This window comes from Squalius cephalus (genome assembly GCF_949319135.1).
Source record: "Squalius cephalus genome assembly, chromosome: 5".
NCBI lineage: Eukaryota > Metazoa > Chordata > Actinopteri > Cypriniformes > Leuciscidae > Squalius > Squalius cephalus.
In genome coordinates this window covers 39,688,051-39,711,931 of record NC_137126.1, presented here as the reverse complement: position 1 = coordinate 39,711,931, position 23,881 = coordinate 39,688,051, and the positions used below count along the sequence as shown (strand labels likewise).

Here is a 23,881-nt window from a genome sequence, read left to right as displayed (position 1 = left end):
AACTGACCCAACAGGGATGACTGGGCTGATTTCAGATGTGAAAGGCATGGAAAGGCATTAGTCAGAGCTGCAGTCTCCAGTCAGAATTCTTCCTTAGGCCTTCAGCTTCTTCCTATAAGAACATCCTATAGGATCAGGCCTTCTTAATATAATTCTGATGTTTTCAATGTCAGACAGTCAGATTCACTGAAGCTTAAGGGAGAGGTTGCAATACTTTGAAAAAGACTAAACTATTTTTACAGAATAGAATAAAATAGCTATTATTATTATTAGAATAGCTATTTTTATTTTTATTATTATTATTATTATGATACAGCTATTTTTTAGCTATTATTATTAGAATAGCTGTAGCCCAATTATTGTTTTCTTTCATTTCCACTCTTTCCTTTACCTGGTAACATGCAATCTCATCTCTCTGAGAACAATCCATCGGTAATAATCAATTGAGCTCCAGCTATGACATGCGTGTGGGAGAGCATTTTATCTGTTGATTCCATAGGCAGATGACTCGACTAACATTCCGCACGTGTTTGCTCAAGTTTGATTAGAGTGGACGCAATTTGCAATAAAGATTGAACGCGAGCAGTCTGGCTGCATGAGCGCGCATAAAGCTAATGAATTATGTATGCGCGAGACAAAACAAATGTGTCAAATGTCATATTACACTGGATAATTCCCACTGGCTGAAAAGCAGCATTTTAAAACGAGATAAGGCCTTAGCCTATGCAAGAAACGGTGGACGGAAACGGCAACTGCATAAAAGTCATATTCTAGTACTTTGATTATTTTTTGAAATAGTACTCTATTTAGTAGTAGCCTACTTCGATATTAACGAATAGACAGGTCATATATGGCACACAGCCTACTTTACCACAGTAAGGCTACAAGCCTACAAATGTATGCGAATACAGCCTTTATGGGGTCAAGGTATACGAGTATACTATCCTATAAGAATATTTCTAACTGACCCTGTTGTGTATGTCAATAAATAATTCACCTTTTTTTGTTGTTATTGGTTGCTGCGGGTGCCTATAACCGTTGTTAAAGCCGTCCCCAGTTTCACAAGATCACTGTCCAGTCCCTGAGCGTTTATAATTTCTCAAATGATAAACTTGACGTTTGGACGCTGACAGCGTCACCGTGGTAACAGCCCTCATTTACCCATGATTGGCCGACCCGTGGGAATATTTAAATTCCCCCTAAGCGCTGATTGGCTGGTGGGCGGTCGGTGGAGCCGTGAGAGTCTGCACCGTTCCGGGTTATTGTCAGTCTTGGCAGCCCGGCGCAGGGGGTGAGGCGCAGTGCCTATGAGAGAGTCACATAGACGCGGAATATTGACAAATTATTGATTTAAGTTAATTAATTCTTGCTTGATATTAATATGAACAAGAGCTGCAACCTTTGGACTCCTTCAGAGGAATAATTAGACGGACGTCGGAGTTGAAATCGCGACGGAAGGTTTCCGAGCAAGGGGATGAAGAAAACCGCTGGAAGTGAACGGTGATTTCTCTTTTCCCCAGGATTAAACGGCGTATACTAAATTCCCGCACCTGCTGTTCTTTTCAAGGAATATCGCCTTAAACACAACGAGGGCTTTCTAGTATATTCCGTGGATAAAACATTCCTCTTGATTGTATACGCCAAAGTCTGTTCGCTGTTTTGGATTTAAGGACGTTTGCGAATCGCAGTTTATTTAATTGGCAAAGCACTTATTTATTTATCGGATTCGTGTCAGCAGAAAAGCTGTCGTTATTGCTGGAGTTTGCAATTTCCTACTAAGCCTTACTCGGAGATTATTCCAGTAAGTAAACGGGTAAAGAAAAATCCTGACCGACGGAATCATTTACGATAGTTCAAAACGCAGTTAACGGAGCGCAGTTGACAGACGGCGTTTTTTGTGAGGACGGAACAGCTCCTCACTTGACCCGCTGTCGCCTATTTAACAAAAACGCAGATCGGATTCGTTAAAAAAATAAGACATTTTAACCTAAAGGCAAGCAAAAACTGCCCAACGATCCTGCAGAAGAAGCTGTTTTTGGATGACTTATCCTTTTTTTTTTACGCGCGTGAAAAACGCATATAAAAGGAACTCATAATAAGTCAACTGAATATACCAGGGATTATACATTTTTCCACTTCATCTAAGAACAGAATGAGATATTATTGATTTTTTTTTTTCCACTCGTTTGCCCTCTTCTGTTCTTTCGGCCGCTTTACGTTCCCACAGTCCTGTCATCACAAACCTGCATGGAAATCTAGTCAGCACCACAGAGCGATTTATGGTAAATATACTCTCCCCTACTCATCATTTCAGCTTTAATTGATCTTTCAATGAAAATATGCATGTTAAAGACCTATTGTTTTACCCATAATTAGGCTTTTATCCTACTGTTTTTTAAGTACGCAGCTGTCACAATTTAACGCTCTTCGAGACGTAGCCTACACTTCAATCAAGTCGCAGTAGTCTAATACAGTAGATTAATGTAGCCTAGTGCCCTTTCAAAAATGTTATATCTTTTAAAAAAGTATTGTTAAAAATATATATTTTTAAAATAGCAGTCGTGGTTCATACCTACAGTTTTATTGATAACAATAACTTTAGGGACGATAGCCTAGTGATTTTGTAGTTGTTGAAACAAAAAAACAGTTTAATACACAGTTAAACTCCCTTTGAGCGTTAAATTATCAAAGAAGTGTATAGTTACAGTGCAAATAGTGAAATCTCTATAATGCAAAATCATGTGTGATGGCAACTTTGACTAGGCTATAAGCAACAGAATCGCCTTTGACTGGATGGTGATTTTCAGCAATGATTAGCTTCATTTGAATAACGCTCCACGTTTGTCGTCATTTGATCGTGTGAAGTTACATCGGGTGGCGTCTTTTAGGCCCCTGGCAGAACATACAACCTTTGTTTCAAGGTTTTACCTGCAATAAATAAAGGAAGTGCAGTAAAAATTGAGGTGTCGGGCACTGAATGGCTCCAGGACGCGCTTTGATGTGCACTATGGTTGTTTTTAAAGAGTAGCCTACGCTGACAGGATGAATGCGCTCAGAGCATAAAATCTGGTTACAACACGATGGCAGGCGAGAGGATCTGAATAAAAGGTGTGAAAGTCTTTTCCAGCACCTCCTCGTCTTAGTTGCGGCACAGAGTGTGTCAATGATTTCCTTTATGACTTAATCTCTAACTACTGAATTTAAATAGCAGTGCGGTAGCTTTAGTGGTTAAAGTTCTGGGCTGGTAAGTGAAGGGTAAGGTTGAGCAAGGCACTTAACCTCAGGTTGCCTCAGGAGCACTGGCCCCCTGAAATGTTTTGGGTAAAAGCTTGACTTTCAGGAGGGGCTCATGGCAAGATGTGAAAAGTTTGATTGATTAAAATGCTTTGTTTAGGGCCCATTTGGATGGCGGGCTTGGGCGTCAACAGGCTTTTCATGTTAAGCTATTATCCTAGCACTCGGATGTCAGCTGTTCCTTCTCCATGCATCGTTTGCAGTTTCCAAGAACTGACGTTTTGCATATCCTATCTCTATGAAATCTAATCGGTGAAGCCTCTGATACTGGCTAAACTGCAGCCTGGGTTTTATTTGTCCACGAAGGTAGATCAGATCAGTTGGCCTAAACAAATGTTGTGTTTTTATTATCAGAGACTTTAACCCACTATTTGCAGTCTTTCTGAGATTAACAACAATAGTTGGCAAAAAAGTTTTTTTTTTCCCCAGGTCCCTTGTGTGGGTTTGGCCCACCCTGAATTTCCTAAACTAAGGTTATTTATCAGTATCAGTGTTTCCCTACATGAAGACCCTATAGCATTTAAAGAATATTTCCATTACACAAAAGTTTATTTTTTAATGGAAAAGGGTTCTTTAGATTTAGATATAAAAAATGGTTCTCTGTTCACCGAATGGTTCTTTGGAGAACCCCAAATGGTTATTCTATGGTATTGCTGCAAAAAAACACATTTTGCAACCTTTATTTTTTAAGAATGTTTGAAATCTTAAATCTTAAGAGCTGGAGCCTTGCTGCTTTTTATGCTTCAATATCTAATGCAAAACAGCCTGAAATGAGGCATTTTTTAAAAATGTTAATTTATTCTTAAAGGCAGTCCAAGTAGTTTAACATTGCAGAATAAGTAGCTGATTAAAAAAAAACAAAACATTATATTTAGACCGGTGTGAGTATGTATATTGATTGTCTGTCAGAAAAGAGAGGTTTTTTTTCTCCCCCATACATCACAATTTAAATCTCACGAGGCCCCCCGTCATTTCTCCGCTGCTCTGACTAATGCGATTGGCCCGCTGCTCCATGGTGGACGTTCCACTCTGCAAGTCATCACTCTGGAGGCTTAGGGCTCTGGCTCTTAGCTCGGCTCCAGCATGTGGTCTTCCTCGGGGCCTGGCAGCCTCATTACCCCAGCAGAGTCCCTCACTCTGAGGGCTGCGACTCCCTCCACCCGTGGAGACAGCACCTGTCAAGGAGTATGCTCACCACTCTATTGAATAAAACATTCAGTGATGTACGAGTGGAAAAGTTCACCTCCGGGGGCCAGAGTTGCCTCATTTCCTACTCCTGCTGCACATCCGTGACCCGCTGAGCAAATTGGCCCGGTATTAGCTCTGTGGCTCGATCTCACCTAAACAAATAGAGCTTCCAGCATAATGCTAATCTCAACTGAGCCGAGCGTGCGTGGGGGAGAGGGGGAGATAGCTGGTGGCGAGATGGTATGGTCTAATATTTAGGTCACTGAATTGTCTTAGCATTGTTTCTCATTTTTCATAGCTTATTTAATTTTTCCGTTTTGTCAGTTTCTTGTTTTTGTTGACTTTTTCCACATCTGATTCAATCACATTGGCACATTTGCACACGTTATTAGATTTGAGTCAAACTTGCATTTTTCCTTGTGTGCTGTAGGTACTTTCCACACAAAGTCATTCCGAACAGTTTGACGATAGAAAACTGATGGCAAGATGTTTTGGAAGGATTTCATGCCCTGAAAGCCATCAAAAAAAAAAAAAAAAAAAAAAAAACTGTTTATTGTTCCACCGTCAGCAGAAAGGTTTCTCTTGATGGAGAAACGCTGTTTGGGCTCAATTCAACCTCTGCTTACCTTATTGAGCGGGAAAGATCTTAATGAGATTAAATCAAGAGCGAATTTCCAGAGGTATGAAGTTAAACTCGTACCCGTTTCACCGTTTCTGCCTCTGCCGCAGATGTTGATGGATAGTTTAATTTCAGAAGGATATTATTAAAGAAGTGTGCGCTGTTCATTTGAATATAGAGATAAGTATGTAGATTGATTGATTGATGGCCATGGGGTGAAATCACTCGACCGTTTTCTTATTAAAACCAGGGAGAGCGAGGGCTTCGCTCATGAATATCGTTATATTAGCAAAACTTTAATTTCCTGCCTTATATATGAATCTGTTTTTAGGTATTGTCTCAGCTAGTATAGTCCTAGTAGTATAATGAAACCTTTCTATCTAGAAATTGATAACAGTGAGTAGCCTGCATACACATTCTGTTCTTTAACCATAGGCTTTTACAGTAACATCTTTCAGAGCTGAAATGAACATGTGGCCTAATACAAGCACTCTTGCGTTTAACCCCCATTCCTTTTTTTCAGGCGGGTTGGTAGAGCAGTTAGTTGGATGGATGGGGCAGGACATGGTCCTTGAACTTATGTCTGTGGAGCGTCCAAACAGTGGGTCATTAGGTGCAAACATCTCTCTATCTCTCAAGGCTTGGGGCACGGCCTCATTCTTATATGCTAGTTTTGACGGGACGATTGAAGTATAGTAAGTTCATGTATGAAGGAAACATGCACGTGTAGGTGATTGGTTTTGTTTATGGGATTTGTGTGTTGTTTAATTCTCTTTTTGTTGTTTTCTGGTAATGTTCAAGAGGTCATTGCCATCTAAACCATATGTTTGTCTTCTTTTGAGGTTCAGTTGAATTTTAACCCAGGTTAGGGGAGGGTGTGGGGTGAGGCGGGACCTGATATCGACCTTGTCCCATATTCAGCTGTCGGCCATGGTATTTTTCAAAATGGAAGCCCTGGTACCCAGATAGCACACATAAAAAGTGTCTAAACTTACTGGTCCCTTTTACCTTCACCAAAAGAATGGGTCTCCATCTTGTGCATTTTTTTAAATCACTGGTACTTTGAAAAATGAATAGACCAATTTACCGTGGGTGCTGAGAAATACAGAATAGAAAAGAGTGTCAAAAGAAAATGTCTTTGTTAGTTGTGAAAGTGCGGTGAATGGATTGTGAATGCTCCTGTCTCACTGCTCTCCTACAGAGCTCCTCCTGCGAGTATTGAGTGTTAAGGAGGTGCCATTGTTCCGGAAGAGCTATTATTTCTGTGCCCCTGGTAATCCACAATTCCTATCCTCTCTCCCCCACTCCATTCCCCTAGCCGTACGTACAATGCTAATGTTCCCAACATCTGTTAACGCGCAACACCTGCGGTGGAGGCTGTTTGATTCCTTCTTCTTTATGGCATTCCTTTCTCCCCTGTCGCTACATAAAAGGCTCAGCCCGTGTTGCTTTCGTAGGTGATATTGATTAAAAGTGTCGGGAAGAAAATCCAAGCATGGAAATGGTGTCAAGATGCGCCACTCTAAATGGAATTTCAGGATAACTTGTGTGGTTGTTGTTTACTTGACCTTTGCTTTGCTGCAGTTTCAATTTCACCAGCTTTATCCTCATCCAAATGAGACGCTGCTGGGCTGCAGCTTGTTGATTTAGCCGTTCCGAGGTCCTTCCTTCTCTGGCATCTCTGCAACTTCAAGGAGATCTTATTGAAGGTTTTGCCTTCTCCGTAGCTCTCAAAACACTGGAATCAGCAGATTTTTTTTTGGAAAGGCCAGAATCTCCTCTTTTACATTCTGTTGAGGATGGAGCAACAGTGAAACACTTGAAAGTTTTTTTGATTGTGGGATACTCTGATTGTGCTTAGTATAAAATCATGTCTTGTGATTCATGAAAATTATTGATGCGTTTAACAAGATCATATTGTGTGTGGATAATTGCTGTTGAACACATTTAATTAAGTGAGTGATTTTTAACATTGGCCAATTTTGATGACTTCAATGTAATTAATGAATTGTTTATATAGTCGGTGGAGGGATTCGAGAATTTAGCACACTGAAGAAGGCCTGCGAGCCGAAACGTCTGTTGTTTTAGCCTATTCCCCTGTGAAAAATGTGAAATAAAGTGAATTTTGAGTGCGGATCACAGCTATATTCTTGAACGCTTGAAAGTCCCATCAAACTCTTTGAGCATTTGAAGGAGCTGTTTTTCCCCTTTCAGGCTTAGAGAGTTACCTGTGGCATGTTTGTCATTTAATGGCTCTGAGTGCAGTGGAAGAACGGCAGATTAAATGGTGTACAGCTTCACATCCTCTCTGCTTCATAGCTAATCACACTAGCGAACAGGAATCATATTCAAAGAGCGCCCCTTTGAAGGACAAATTGTTCTCCCTAAAAACAAGCGGCTGTGTAATCGGCCTCCTGGGTAAATTGATTTCCTGCTGGTGGACAGTGGGGGATGCTGGGAAAGTGGCCCTGCTCGCTGCTCCTAAAGGACTGAAAAGTTTGCTTGGGCATCAGTCATTGAGAATTACGGGAGTGTGTTTTTTTTTAAAGAACTTTTCTGGAGAATTCATAGTGCATCCTGTTTCTCCTTGTAAAGGGAGCAGTTCAATTTCCATGAGTTACGGCTTAGTGTTTTCAGTTAGTTTCTTTGTACTCCCTTCACTGTTGTTTCTCTGCCAGCATAATTCAGCGAAATGCTTTCAGTGTAGCTCTGTTATATGCCGTTGCAGATATCTTTGTTCTTTACCCCATTTTTGCGAAAGATTTGGGTAATATCCTGATTCTCATACCATCCCATGGTTCATTTCATCATTGTGACATGCTGTAATGAAACCATCGTTGCAATCCAAAGCTGCGGTGTTTAGACTATATTTTTCTCCATTACTTAAAGGAATGGTTCACCCAAAAAAACAATGTTTCTCCAAACACAAAAAGCGACGTTTGTATTGCACTTCTACATACAATAAAAGCATACATCTATGTGCTGTTCTCTCCACCCATAAGGCCTATAAACTTCTAAATGAGACTTTTTAGACTTTTTTTCTTTCTTTTAAAAACTTTCTCACAGTGTTTTGTCCACATTCAAGTTTTGTCTTGACAAACTTTGCGTGTCTAGTAAAAAAAAATACTATTTTTATTTTCCTATCTGTTTAAAACATTTATAATTTTGTTACATTAAAATCTGAGCTACAATTTTGCACCCTGTTTGCTATCTCAATTCAAACTCATTTAAAAAATGTTTTTGCCCCTTTTGGAGTTGAACAACCCTTGGTAATCATATGCTTTCATTTTTTTTCTTCACATTCTTCAAAATATTTTTTGTATTCAGGGTATTAGGGGTGCACGATATTGAAGAAAAATGTGATCTGCGATAACTTAATGTGAACTGCGATACAGTTATACAATACATACAGTTTGGAATAACATGAAGGTGAATAAATGACAATGGAATTGTAACTTTTGCTTCAATCATTTCTTTAAGGCCTGTTTGTGTTTCCTGTGCTGATTTGTAATATTTGCAGTCTACGCTCACCACAAGTGTTACATCTCTCACAATCTCTCACAACACAAGTGTTGTCATCTCACAACACATCTCTCTTGACTTGAAATCCATAGCTTATCTTGGATCATTACAATGCTCCTGTTGACCCTTAAACTATGTCAACCCTGTTATTATTAAGAATGGTGTTATTGTTTAAACATATGGAGCTCACTGATAGGACATGACACATGCATGAGACATGGGCTTACTGCATCACAAAACAGAGTGCCTGGTGTTCTCACGAAGTGGAAAGTTCTCCTAATCCCCCATGAGGGTAAGACAGACTGCCCTGGAAGTCAAAGCTCAATTATCCTTTCCAAGGATCCTCTCCATTCCAATTATCCTTTCCAATAGAATGCCTATCTTCTGTATTTAGTGCTATTGAAAGAGACATATACACAGCAAATGATATGTGAAACGTTATCTGTTATCGCTGCGTACAAAATTATTTTGTGGAGGTACAATGAATAGTGTAGACGTATTTATTCGCCTCTATTTGCTAGCAAGGTTGTCTGACGGAGGGTGTGACTAATATCATACTCCCACTGCGCTTCTGAGTTTTATTTATTAACATTGTGGTGGGCAGCCTTTAAAGTGGGGGGAAAAAATGTGTGCTTGCGTTATTTTTCCAACATATTAAGGCTATTAAAATGTAGTGAGAGCCTTAGACTGTGACCTGTTTACAAATCCTGTTTAGTTTACTGCCAGGGAAAATGGATTTTGTCATGTGGTGTGGTTGAATGTTTAACACTTTTAATTATACTCTTAACCGTGGCCACAAAGACAAAAGTTGATTCTGTTCGCATTCAAAGCGGGTTACGATTTGAATGCGAGTGACAATGAACAAAAGTGTCATTGGCGGCGACTTAGATTGTCATGAATCTCTTCAAATACTATGCAATCTATATTGTTCATGCCATGCGTTTCATGAAGGCAGTTAGTCAGCTTGTAGTGTATTCGAGAGGTAATGAAATTTCCACCGACTGCAGGAAACAATGCCTTCGGCCTCGGCCGTTTGCGATTAGCAATCCCACACCCCTGCTGGCGACTTCACGCTGTGTGCTGGGAATGCAACGCGTTATAATAAAAACTCTAGAGATTTGTATCACACATTGCCAGGCGTAGATGTTTAATTGTTGATGACGTTAATGGGTCGGAATACAATGTCTCACTCCTTCGATAGGTTTGTGATTGAAAAAGCCATTGCATAGGGCTTTTCCCCCATGTTAATGTTATTGTTCAGAGACAGTGGCGAACAGCAAAGCGCACACAAGCCTCTAATGTAACGCCATTATTTCTGTACAGCGCTCCGCCGCTGTAGGCTGGGGTTTCTGCCATTCTTGGCCAGTGTTATTGCTCTTGTCAAAAGGTTCTAAACCAACAGTGATATTAGGCCCTCGGGCGTCTACTTTTCTGCATGCCTTACTCTGCTCGAGCACAGGAGCTCAGGACTAAGACTGGATGGACACACACACACACACACAAACCTCCTGCTTTATTACCTCCTGCCTGCTGCTGGAATTGCTTTCCTCCCTCGAGTGAGCCGGGCATAGGCAGCTTTATTGTGTTAACCTATTTGTGTGTCAAGAGCTATTGTGCCACTTTTTATCACTGTTTGTAATTGTTTGTTGGGGTGGGTTATACGGATGGACGTCACCTCGCTCTCCTCAGGGGGAGGGATAATGACTGGTTGCTAAGCAATTTTTAGTCGCCCTCCACCAACCTTTTATCCATCGTAATCACTTTTATCTCTCAAAGATGTCATGTACAATTATGTGTCCTCTGTAATCCTCTGAAACTTGCCTAATGGCGGGCAGGTGTTACGAGTAGCCGGGCGTTCGTGTACTGCCCGTTTGCTGTGAGACTAATAGAAATATTTCTAGAATTGCATCAATTTGGAACTGTCAGCCTGAGATGGTAGATGCTGTAGTTCTTGTGTGGATTAGATTTCAGCTGGCATCATGTCCCGGTACCTTCTATTGTCCATTCACTTTCGCTTTTTTGGGCTCCTGCATTTTTTTTAACTCATTCAAACCCCTAAATAATTAAAAGGCAAATCAAAATTGAATTTAGCATTTTTGTGTATTGGTTCATTTGAACTGTTTGTTTCAATGAAAAGATTCCCTTAGTGAAATCCATATTTATTTGAAGAAAAGCACTGGGGAAACTTTCGATTAGCATGTCAGTTCATTGGTTTGTTTAATTACAAACAGGTTCAAAAATAATTGGTTTGTATATTTAAAATGCACAAATGGCTACCTTTTCAAAGTACTTTTGCATTATCAGCCTTGTTGATCAGTTAGCCTACTGCTTACTCGAAAAACTGTAGATGACTTCTTCCCAGAGAACTTTGGTCCTTTATATGACTTCTGCTGCAGAGTGATGAGGACATGGCACCCTTATTGGCTCATTTGTTGTGTTCTTTTTGTGGACTTAAGTTTTATCAACATTTTGATTAGGTTGGTGGAACTGCCAAGTGTATGCGACTGCATCCCGCAGTACTATAAATCCCCCCCCCCCCCACTACAAGTCTACAGTGAAACAGTAACTCATGATGTCATCAGATCCCCTCCCTCTGGATTCGCTGATGTCATCAATAGTACCGCTCTTCTTCTACTTCACTTTCCTCGCTTTTTACCTAGTGATAAGGCATACCGATTGTATTACATAGATCACCAGACGCCATAAGTCATCTTGTTTGTTTTTCTCAGTCTTTAAAGTATTTAAATTGTGAAATTTACAGTAAATTTTCATTTTATGGAAGGGCTAGGTTTAGGGTAAGGTTTAGGGTTGGGGGTAGGTTTTTAGCTATAATTACCATAATTCTGTATTAATTTGATTATATAATTTATTTCATGTTTTACTAATCACTGTTATTTCCTACTTCATAAGATTCGAAAGCAGTTAGCCTTACACCATCATGTCCCGGTACCTTCTATTGTCCATTCACTTTAGCTTTTTTGGGCTCCTGCATTTTTTTTTTAACTCATTCAAACCCCTAAATAATTAAAAGGCAAATCAAAATTTAATTAAGCATTTTTGTACTAAGCAAATTTAATTAAGCAAGTTAGCCTTACATCAAACGTTTCATACATAAAACATCCAATAATTTACTTCAAAAGATTGTTTTGGTCAATGACATCCATGCTTGTTTTTTCACTGGAGGCGTAACTTGTTGTAGGCGTAACTTGCAGGTTCGTGGTTTGTAGGACTGCGGGACACAGACTCTTCTCGGAACTGCTGACCCTCCACGGACTAATGACCTGCCTGTGCCGCTTAAGGGAGATGAGAGGTCTGGCAGATATGGTTGGCCCAAAGCCGAGTGTTTTATCTCCAGACCTGACTTGCCGAGAAGGAGAGGCTTTCGAAAGAGTTTTTATTGTTTATAAAACCCCACATATGCAACCTCCGCTGAATGCTTGATTGCGCGTGCATGTGTGCTTCTTGAGCCTGACCCCAATTTACACACAGCCTTTTCCTAACGAAAGGCATTGATGTTCTTTTAGCTTGTGCCGAGTTTCAGGCATAATTTGTGTGCGGCCAATTATCTCTCCAGCTTTGAAGACTTTCCTCTTGCTTCTCCAGGTTGGGATGAAATTAATTTGGAGCTTCCCGAGAGCCTCAAAGCCTAAATTAGACTCTGGTTAAAAATCAAGGATCTCTTGCTTTTAATTTGACATTTCAGTTTTGATATCTTTTGGGCTTGGAAACACCTTAATTGCAGTTTGAACCATCTTAAATAAGCAGATTCTTCAGTGGTGTATGGTTGGAAATGTTAATTTGTGAATTGTAACACTGTTTCAGAATTATATTTGTTTAGGCTTATTCTGAGTGTAGCTTGGCCTAGCAGTTGTCTAGTAGTCTTAGAAACACAGAACTTTGAACTGGTGATGGTTTACTATGCTTCGCTGGGCACATTTGCTGATCTTTTATCTGTCTTGTGTTTGAATGTACACAAGTTATTTATATTGATAGGTAATGGTTAGAGGATATGGCTTAATTATTGATAAATATCAGTCTGAACTCTTTGACGGTTCATAGATCTGAAACAAATGAGATGCTGGCGTAAATGCAGGACTAGTTTTAAAGTAAGCCATTATCATTTGATTTGCATTTCGCATTAAAACCCGCATGACTGGCGTACGAAATTGCAGTCGACGGATGCGGTTTTGGAAGGTTTGGATTCTTTCTCCTCATCCTGTCCCTCGCTCAAGCGGCTCCGCGCCGATTCCATGGGATCCGTCTGTGAGACCGGCTGTGACAGCTCTCCTGTTCATGGAGTCAGAATGCAGACATGCTGAAAACACAGCGCACACGTTCTAACCTCCCATGTGTGCCTCCTCTGGAACATCTGTCCAGCTGTCATCTTGTCTCAGCCAATCAGATTCTGCTGTGGGCAGTAACTGTGGAAGTGGAGCTGGAGTAGTCTGTCTGCGCGTGTGTCTGTCTCTCTCGGAGGAATATGAGAGTGTGTCGGAGCATCGCTATGTGCTTTTACACCAAACATGCACACACACACTCCCTCTGTGCCTGTTTACCAATAATGTGCAGAGATGTGAGCAGCAGATGGTTCCTAATTTTTCTTTTTTTCCTCTGTATGATTTTTCATGTTTAATCCCGATTTCCAAGTAATGCTGTCAACTTATATCATTTTCAGAACGTTTTTAATAGAAGTGGTTTGTACTCAGCACTAAAGTGTAGAGCGGTTCTTTTTCCCATAGTGATGTCTGAAACTTTTGAAACTGTTCTTTTGAATGATTTTGTCGGACTGTAACTGTAACAGTGAAATGAATTACTTGTTAGGGCTACGTTTTATGGACACTTTCCATAAAACGTATTTGAAGGCATAAGAAAAAAAAAAAACATAATTGAACTAAAACGAACATGTTGTGAAAATGTTGTGCAATCCATTGACTTTATTTTTTTTTCTAAATCAACCTTTTCATATTGAACAAATTATGTGAACAATATTTTGCGACCATAAAAAAAGCAACATTTCGCAGTCTGTAACTGATTTAAAAACCACAGTATTGAATATTTGTTTTACTACTAAAAAATTAAATAAAATGATTCCAGTGTAACTAATCAGTTAATAATTTTTTAACCTGTTCATTGAAGCGAATGTTAAAATACATTTTCAATGCTAGTTTTTCTATTATTCGACTAAATATTGTTCACTACTCACTACTTTTAACCAATTCCCTTTAAAGGACCATTCAAATAAACCACTACGTGAAAAGTCATAAATACTCAGAACATACTCTCATTTCAAGTTCCCAAGATAGTGTAATTGTTTTTTCTAACAGTTTTCAGTCGTGACTCCTAGTTTCCACCTAAAGTTAGTAACAGTCTGCAAGTTTCGGTGTAGGCGACATCCATTAGTTAGTGTGGCGCATTGCGCTCTTTTGTGAATACGTGAAGTTCTTCCCCCTCACGGTAAGACGAGCCCTGTGTGACCAGTTCTTAATGCGCACTATCTCTTGGCTGTTAGATCATAGCGCCTTTTTCTTGACCGCTTGTCTGAGAGGCTCCGGTCTGAAGCCCCATCCCTCATCAGTGGCACAGGATGGCGCTTCAGATAAAGGAGGAGAATTCTATTTATGTCCGCCTGTAAACAAAGTCCCAGTGAGGGAGAGCTAATGGCCTGGAACTGACGAGAGCCTGCAGGGATATCTCACTCTATTTCTCCCTCCCTCTGCCTCGCTCATCTTGTCACCCTCTTTCCTCCTCGTCCTTCTAGTCATTGTGGAAGTAGATGGGAGAATCAGGCTGAAAGGAACCACGTTGAAGCAGTCAGTTTTCTGATGTGAGGAGAAAGGCTTTTAGGTCCTTCGGCCTGAAAGGGAGCGAGAGGGAGAAAGACCAAGAAGACCGGAGGAGAATTTCTCCTGGGAACGGAGTGTAGTGAGAACAGCTGTTCAAAATGTACTTTCTCGCTTTCTTTGGCCCCATCTCTAGGTTCAAATCCACTGCGCATCAAACATTTATCATACACTTTTACATCAATTCCTCTAGATGTTGGACCAGTGATGTTTTTGAAGGGCTTTTGATCTTCGAAGCTCCAAGTTCTTGACGGAGTGAATTGAATTTCTTGTGACATATGGTTGTGATCGTATGCTTAAAGTATACTTTTGATTGGTCCCGTGTGGATCGACTAACTCTTATACGTTCTTTTCTAAGATTAATTACCGTCTTTATTTTTGAACGACATCTGATTGATGTTTCCTGCGAGGTGACAGCTGCTGGTTATTGGGGAACGCTTGATTGATCCGCACTGATGGAGCAGAGACAAGCCATGAAACTCTCCCATTGAGTGTCACTTACGACGTGTCTTGCAGCGCCAGGCCCATTCTGTTCTCTCTTGCGCGTGCGAGTGACAGACTTGTGCTGGGTATTGAATCTGGGATTGTTAAGCAGACGCTCGGTGGTAACGCTTTGTGTTATGATTGAAGGGCAGAGATGCCATCTTCTCGGCAAAACCCGATTTCTGTGCAAACTTCTCCCCTCCCCTCTCCTTCACGTCGACACGTTCGCTAACCCCGGTGACAAGCGAAATGCTGCCGCTTGTGACTTTTCGTTTTATCATTCAAATTCGTCCCATTGATGTTGCCGGCTTTGATTGACAGGCAAACTTGAGAGAGTAGCGATAGCAATCAGTCCTCATCAGCTGCATTTGTGACTGTGGACAATAGTTTCTCTCTTTCGGTTTTCACACTCGCCGTTTTTTTTTTTTGCACGTCCCCCTCCCTGCTGTCACAGAAAACTCAGACGATTGCATTTCTGTCACGACAGAGGGCTATTAATCTTTTAAATCCGAGCCAGACCTGAGCAGCATTGTGTTCTGGAATCTGAGAGCGCACTGTGGAGACCACTCTGAAAAAGAGCGAACGGGGGGAACATAACGGGCTCGTTCTCTTTGTTAAGGAGAAACCGAAGCTTTCTGAATGCGCACAATATTAGAAATCTAATCTGTCAGAGAGCGAGTGATAGATGAGCAACATGCAGATGGCGAGGTGATTGTAAAATCAGGCTGCTGGTTTTACCTGATATCCCTCCGGCCCTCTGCTTGTTCGCTCTCATCTAACCCGTTGGCCCATTCGGTGTGTTTTGCTAGACGGAAAAAAGTCCACATGACTCGCTTTAACCTTTATTTTAATAGAGGGAGGTCACTGGGTGGTCTCCGTTCTTTCGGAAAGGTCATTGCACTGAGGTCATGGGTTTAGACCAGGAGATGCAGAATCGCCGTGTTCAGGCGCCCTTGGAGCAAATCATGTGAGTTCATTGCCTCGCTCAAGGGCAAAACAGCAGTGGAAAAAAACAGGGACATTAGAACAAACATGCCGCTTACAAAAGTTAACATCATATGTGTCCTGTGAGGCATAGGAATCAGAATTTCTCCACTAAGCAAGCTCTATTATAGGGCTTGCGACGTTGCCATGCGGTTTCTAGGGTGTCTTACACAGTTGCTAAGGTGTTTTGGGTGGTTTCTATGGTGTTTTGACTGCCTAATTGTCCACCAGGTGAAAATTGTAAGTCTAATCGTTTAGAAAAGTAACAACACATCACATGATTTGAGGTATCATTCATTTCTATGACACTTTGGTTTAGTAGTGGTTTGAACAAACTTCTAACCACAAGTATGAAAGATAGTAATAGTGAAACTTGCTGTAGTAAACACCGCTAATTATGTGGAGAGATTATTTTTTCATGTCAAACAGCAGACAGTTGAGAAACCAATGCTAACCTTTCATGTGAGCTTTTAAAACAAGGCCACGGATTCATTTTATCACAAAACCAGCAGGCATTTCTGCCGAAAAGACTCTCGCTGTTAATGAAGTGCTGCCTTGTTGGAGGCATTAAGAAGTATAAAACTAGTGAGTTGAGGAAAACAGTGCAGAGCCTCTAAACATTTTTACGATGAAGCGAGGTACTTAATATTAGTTCAAACATGCTTCTTTTAATTGCTTATTTGGCATTAAGCAGACATTTTTAATTCAAAGTGACTCACGGTACACTAATTGCAAGAACAATCCCCCTGGAGCAAAACGAGGTCAGGCGTCTTACTCAAAGACAAAATGGTAATCGGTTCTCAGGAACTTTATGGTTTCACCCCATATTGAATCGCTCTGTTTTGTGCTGATGCCCTCGCCTCCCCTTGGCCCCCTTCTCCCAATTAGGATGAGGTGTTCGGGTCCCCACCTGAGGAAACTCGATCCAGCGGGCTGAGAGCTCCAGACAGGGTTGGCTGGGCGCAGTGATGCACAGAGCGGTGCTACTCGATAGGGGTTTCTCCCAAGGACCGCTCAGGGATGAAGCTCCATTGAATTTCCTCTCCAGAAAAACATGTTTTCACCATGCAGGACTCCCAACCAAGGCAGAAAAGGGGGTGCAGAACTTCTCATGTGGAGAATCCATTGGTTACCACAGTTTCAGACCAGTTAATATGTATATCTTTATTTAATGCAGAAGTGGAAAAGGAAGAAATGGAAAAAGTGGAAAAGGAACTTAAATCAGATAGTCTAGACAGAGTGAGCTTTTTATATGGCTTATAAAATGTTTAAAGACAGCATAACAAGATTCCAAAACTCATTTAGCTTTCTTAATATGATGTATTTCCTAGTCAAAGCATATTCAACTGGATGTTGTAGACAGGATTTGAACTGTGAAAAGTACCAGCATAAAGGATATGATAGTATTATTTATTTATTTAATTTATTTATTTTTACATTCCATGTGTAGTTATTTTTTAAAGCTACACTGTGTAATATATTAAGTTGATTTTTAGCAAAAAACACTTTGTTCTTTCAAAATGATACATTCTCATTAATGTGTAATCACTTCAACCAACTAGGCCTAATTAAAGGGGGGGTGAAATGCTCATTTTCACTCAATCTCCTGTTAATCTTGAGTACCTATAGAGTAGTATTGCATCCTTCATATCTCCAAAAAGTCTTTAGTTTTATTATATTTATAACAGAAAAGATAGGCTGTACCGAGTCTTTCCGGAAAAAAACGAGCGTCTGGAGGCGGGTCGTGTGGGCGAAGCCAGAGCCATAGAGATAATCCGTCGATCTGGGCTTTGTTTATAAAACATTCATCGTCGAAATGCAGGGAACAAACAGCATCCACTGTTCCTAACGCTGGGTTCTTTGGTAAGCTTTCCCTCACATCCAAAAACACACTTTGGAGACACTATGCAGCGCTGCCGATGATTTCCTGTTGAAGCGCGTTGATGTGCGCGGTCTCGCTCTCCTCTAGTCGACGTGTGCGCGGCCGCGCTTTTCCGGGAGAAATGCTCATATAAGGAGTTCCACTCTGGTCTACGTCATTAGATCCACGGTCGAAAAAAAAACAGCCGAAACTTGTACCAACCCGGAAGTAAGATTTTCGGCACAGAAATTCTCCGTTATTCGTCCAAAATATTTTAAAAAAACTTTGGCCATGTTAAGCATGAGAATCCATCTCTTTAACACTGTAAACAACTCTGAATACATGAAACACCATTGTACCCCCCCTTTAAGTATTCTCGTAAGTGTATAATCTGCCATTTAGAATACATACAAGCGAGTCGCTCGAATGGCGGCAGCCATGTTGCGCATCCATCTTGAAAATACATTAGACAAAGAGGGACATACCTGGAAATTCAAGCTTCGCATTTCGCGTTTTTACACTCAGTGGCACCGTGACGAATACGAGGGGGAGATTATTCGCGAGTCACGACTGCCGGCAGATTTGAAATAATACGGCCACCGTAGGAGTTAAAACGCCCTCGGAATGGGAGGGGCTAGAAAGTAATATTCAGTTGGTAGTCATAAACAATTTCACCGCTAGATGGGAGTAAATCCTACACAGTGTAGCTTTAAGTACAAAAGTTTACTTGGTTACAAAGTATGTTGGTAATCGAACTGTTTTGATGACAATTGACTTTGTATGGACAAAAAAACATCTTGTACATCAAACATCAAATATCTTCTTTTATGTTTCGCAAAAGAAAAAGTCGAAAGACACGAGGGTCTGTAAATGATGACAGAATTTTCATTTTTGGGTGAACTATCCCTTTAAAAGTGCTTAAAAGAGTTTTCTTTTTGTCATGATATCATGTTCTTCCGTTTCGTTAAGCCAAACAATTTATCCGTCTAAATATTTGTGAAGTTTCCCAGCTTGCTGATAAAAAGAGCTGTTTGTTTTGATGATGCTCTGTCCGTCAGCAACCGTATCATCTCCGCCGGCAGTGTTTACTGTCCATTATGTCCGTGCAAACACAGCCGCCGCTGATCTTGTGTGCTCTCCACACAACCTGTCTCCTCCGAGTCTGGATCATAAAAGTGCATTCAAAGCTTTGAAATGCCTCCGCTCTCCCAAGCCCCAGACACTTGCTGCATAACTCAGCTGTGTGGAAGCATTTTGCCCACCCACCCCCACCCCCACCCCCGCCCACTCTTGCGGCTGCCCTGGCCCTGCTCCCCGTATTCAGGCGTCTCTCTTGACTTCTCCAGCCCTTTGTTTCCTCAGGGGATGGATGCAGCGAGCGGGGAGGGTGCGAGCTGTTCGATCAATAGCCGCTCCATCTGTCGGGCCTGTGGCAGAGGCTCAGGGTGGAGGGTGGAATTCGGCACCGTCTGTGGGGTGTATGCAGGGGGCTTGTCACCGGATTCTGCCTGAATAGGGGCTCAAGGGTTGTGGTGCTGGGGTGGGGTGGAGTTGGGCGGTGTCCCCCATCCATTCTTCATTTTTGTGCCGACTCCCTCCTCGGCAGAGTGATAGTGGCTGGCGTTTGTGGATATGTGTGTCTGTGTGTGTCTGTGTGTGTGTGTAGAGATGAGAGGCGTCTATTGTGTCATTTCACAGGCTCCCGGGAGACAGGGTCACCTTGTCCCTCGTACAAACGGTGCCCTCTCTGGATATTTTGGCTGTGTGTTTTATACGAGGGCCAGACACCCAGGCTCTGAGCACATCTATCTCTCATCTCAGCCCTTTTCAGATTCCCCCTATTGAGAGAGAGAAAGTCTGGAACAGGGCTTTCAAAGGGGACATCTGAGATAGTTGCACAGTTGACATCATTCTTCCTGCGAGACACTGGAGAAGCTCTGGATCTGTCTGCGCAGCTGAAATCTCCATAAACTGGCCTTTTAGGACACTGAGGTCTGTATTTGTGTTTGGATTGCGGAAAAACTGTGCTGCCCATTTAAGACATAATACTTCTGTTTACATGAAATCAAAATGGGCCCTATTTAGTTGTTTAACTGCATATTATTCTATGTTTGCTTTCATAATCTTTTCAACTTTCTCCTTTGAAACAACTTTTCTGGTCATATAAAGCCACAAGTGATATCATAGTGTAGGTGTCACTTTTCACAATCCAGTCAAAAATAAATATAAGTCCCACCGTATTATCATTTTATTCCTGTTGTTTATTCCATTCAATTCAGTAAGGTATTTTGAATGCCATTTCATGTACATCATGATCTTCAAAAGTTTGAGGTCAAGATTTTATTTATTTATTTGAAGAAATTAATAAGTTTATTCAGCAAGGATGCATTAAATTGATCAAAAGTGACAGTAAAGAAATGTATAAGGTTCCAAAAGATATCTGTTTCATATGAATGCTGTTCTTTTGAAATTCTGTTAATCAAGGAATCCTGAAAAGAAATGTATTGCGGTTTCCATATAAATATTAAGCAGCACAATTGTTTTCAGCATTGATCTTAAGATATATTTCTTGAGCACCAAATCAGCATATTAGAATGATTTCTGAAGGACCATGTGACACTGTAGACTGGAGTAATGATGCTGAAAATTCAGCTTTGCCATCACAGGAATATTACATATAATACATTTGAAAAATATATTAAAACAGTTAAGTTGTAATAATATTTCACGATATTGCTGTTTTTACTGTATTTTTGATCAAGTAAATGCAGCCTTGCTGAGTATGAGAGACTTCTTTCAAATACGTTTGAATAGTTTATTTTTTATTTTTTTTTAAGACCTGTCTATTTCTGTGTGATTATATGTTCTAAAACTTCGGCTGTTGTGACAGCTGCTTTGCCTTGATCAGTGTACTATGACGAGGACTGTGGTCCTTGGGGAGGCCCTCTCTGCTGTTATTTAATGGAATTGGCTTCACATGAAGGATGAATGCAGCGGCCCTAACCTCTCTTGCTCAGACTCTCATGGCCACTGATGCCTTTTTTTTTTCAATGCTAAAAGACCCATGAAAACAAAGTGCTCAGCCTTTTTTTTCTCCATCAAGTTAGTATCAAAATACAAAATACGATGCCAAGCGCATGTCAGCAGGCTTATCTTTTGCTCTCTTATCTGCTTGGTCATTTCTTTGATCCCGAATAGCTCACAGTTTAGGCTGACCGTTCTCCAAGGCTGTTTGCTGCTGCAGCATCTTGTCACGTAAATCTCAATTAACTCCGGTTCAGCCGTCAGAGACCACACCGCTTCTAAACGAGCCCTTTATTGCCTCATATCTAATTGTGTGGCTCATTAAAGCCACTAATCAAAGAGACTCACATATCCAGCAGCAAGGTTATGTGGTGCTGAACTCGGAGATGCTGAAATCTTTCAAATGAATAGCTTGACAGCAACTCTGTAGCTCTCCAAACTTTTTTGTCCTAGTAGTGTCTTGAAGAAAAATGTTCCAGAGGGACTTTAACCTATCTCTGGCCCTATGCCCAACCAGGTTCACAATCCCTGGTGAATCTCACAAAAATATACCCAGATCTTATTATTATTATTATTATTATTTTGAAGTCTTTTAGTAAATGTGCTTTTTACTGTTCCTATGTGAATAATAGTAGTACAGGCTTTTTTTAAATAATAATAATAGTATTGTAGTATTATTATTACTACTACTACTACTACTATTATTAAAAATAGCATGTTTTGCATAATGACAATTTAAGTAAATAGGACTTTTTATATATTAGTTGTTAGTTTTAGTTTTGGGGGCTTTTTCTGATTTTTTATTTTTATTTTTATTTTTTTCATGCCGATTTATGACATTTTTACATATTACATGTGTCAGATTTTTGTCCATTATTCTCAACATTGATTCTTCATACAGTCATTTTGTACTGTAATACAGTTAAACAAATTCTGTAATAGTGTTTTTTTTTTTTTTTTTACTTGTGTTTGAGGATTTCAGTCTTACAGATGACAAGGTTTTACCTGCAAAAATACTACAATTCTGCTTTTTCCAGCACAGCCCTGCTATCTTTCTGGTGTTCCCAGAAGAGCTGTGGGTACCTCTGAGCCTCAGAGAGATTGGTGGAGAGAAGGTTGTGGTGGTCACAGAGGGGTTCGTTTGCTCTTAATGGAAGCACTCACTGGCTATCTCCTCAAGCCAGCCTGGAGCTAATTTGAGACAAGGCGGATGGATGTTTGCTGTCTCTATGTGCTCTTCCCACCTCGCATGCTTTTATCACACTGTTTTAGAAGCCGAGGTTTGGCAGGGAGGGAGAGAAAGAGAGTGGAAAGGGACATCTACCTTTTGTGTCTCCTGAGTTCTTCTCCTTTACTCTCAATTAAGAAGATTTAAACAGACAGTGTTTGTTTTTGTCCACACTAAAAGAGGGAGGCTCAGCAGGTGTATGCATCTGCGTGTCCAAATAGACACGGCTCAAAGGTTGTCTCCGTCAGACGGGGTTCGTTTGAGAGTATGGCGTCTTTCAGCGCGGGGGAGAAAACTGCAGTGACAGCACAATGAATAAATTGAAAAAGCCTTGTGTAGTAAATTGTCTATCGCTGGTGACAAACGATCTGATAGGAGCGTGCGGAGGCTGCAGACGCCGCCGTCCCAGCAGAGCTGTGAATAACTGGCCTATCTGCGTGCTGCTTAGCACACCGGCCTCGCTCACACGCTTAATTTATATGCTGTGAAATATTTCCCCCTGCGCAGATACGCCCGAGTGTTGGCAGGCGGTGGGGACAAGCTCTGGGAATGTCCCTTCAGTGCTAATTTGGGGGACGATGACATCCAGAGTTTTCTGCCTCTTTTTTCCTCTTTTTGTTGGGAAATGCCCTTGATAGACTGTGCCTTGTTCCAATTCCAAAATTGCAATTTAGGAATTGGAATGAGGAATTTGCTGAAATGAAATTCAACGCAGGTAATGCATTCTTGGAAATGAAGTGTTTGAAATATTAAATATGATGCAATTATATCATTTTTGATGGGCATCCATTTTTTCCATCTTTTATACATGTAATAGCCTCCAAATGCTATGCAAATTTCATACATAAATATAGTGGGATTTTCTGCTTCTATGGTTTAAAAAAAAAAAAAAAGTCTCCAACTACTTTTCCCCTAGTGAATCTCAGCCATTTCCGTCACTGCACACGCACACACACACACACACACACACACACACACACACACACACACACACACACACACACACACACACACACACACACAATAGATAGATAACCCTACCCTTCCCTACTGCCATTAGAAGTCACACATCCCATCACTGACGATTTGCATAGAGTAGAACTTTGTTCAACTTTGTCACATTGGCAATGTTTGCTGTCGCTCAAGTCAGCACAAAACACCAACTTTTATTGAAAACAAATGATTTCCGGTGGCTTTGTCACTGCAAATCTCTGTCAGCGTGAAATGAAAGCCCCTTCATGCTGTTAAGGACATGACGAAACGTCATGCTCCCAGGCTTTTATAATTTCTTAGGCTAAATTTCTCACTTGTCATCTAAATCTCCATTCAGACTGAAGGCTGTCAGAAATCCAGAGTCCAGACTCTGTGGAGGTGTCCTTTCTTGACGAGAGGTCCCTCCAGCCCTGGGGACCAATTAAAAGGAAAATCTCTATCTGTCGGGTCTGGGCGGTTTAATTGTTTGTTTGTCAGTTTGTATCTGTGAGAGATACCAAGCACATACTTGTACTGTGTGTACCCTTATACAGACTTCTGAAGGTTTGTTGTTGTTTTTTTAATGTCCTGCCCGGTTTTATTTTTATGAATAAACTCTGGTTTTTCAAGTCCTGTTTGGGCCCTGCAACCAATTATGCAGACTATAAAAAATTTAAGAGGGACAGTCTTTTATAATTGAATCCTAAAGTAATAGATTCTGTTAAATATGCATGAGCTTGGCTTTATAGATGAAACTAGAATTAATGTCTATCAGAGACCCGACCAGGAAAGCATAGAGGAAGGGAAAGGAGATGGAGACGGGATATCTTATCATTATTCTAATAGGGTATGATTGCCGTGGACAG

The 23,881-nt window shown here is 40.8% G+C and overlaps 1 protein-coding gene across 2 annotated transcripts in view; it reads left to right on the top strand.

Moving 5' to 3' along the window:
• The first annotated feature begins 1,427 nt into the window (after window positions 1–1,427).
• Window positions 1,428–23,881, top strand: part of fam222aa (family with sequence similarity 222 member Aa) — a 58,115-nt gene continuing 35,661 nt past the window's right edge. The window contains exons 1-2 of one of the 2 annotated variants that reach the window (XM_079873171.1): window positions 1,428–1,500; window positions 2,228–2,282. The gene's annotated coding sequence lies outside the window, so the exon portion shown is untranslated. The remainder of the gene's footprint in view (window positions 1,501–2,227; window positions 2,283–23,881) is intronic. The other variant, XM_079873172.1, reaches the window with a different exon arrangement.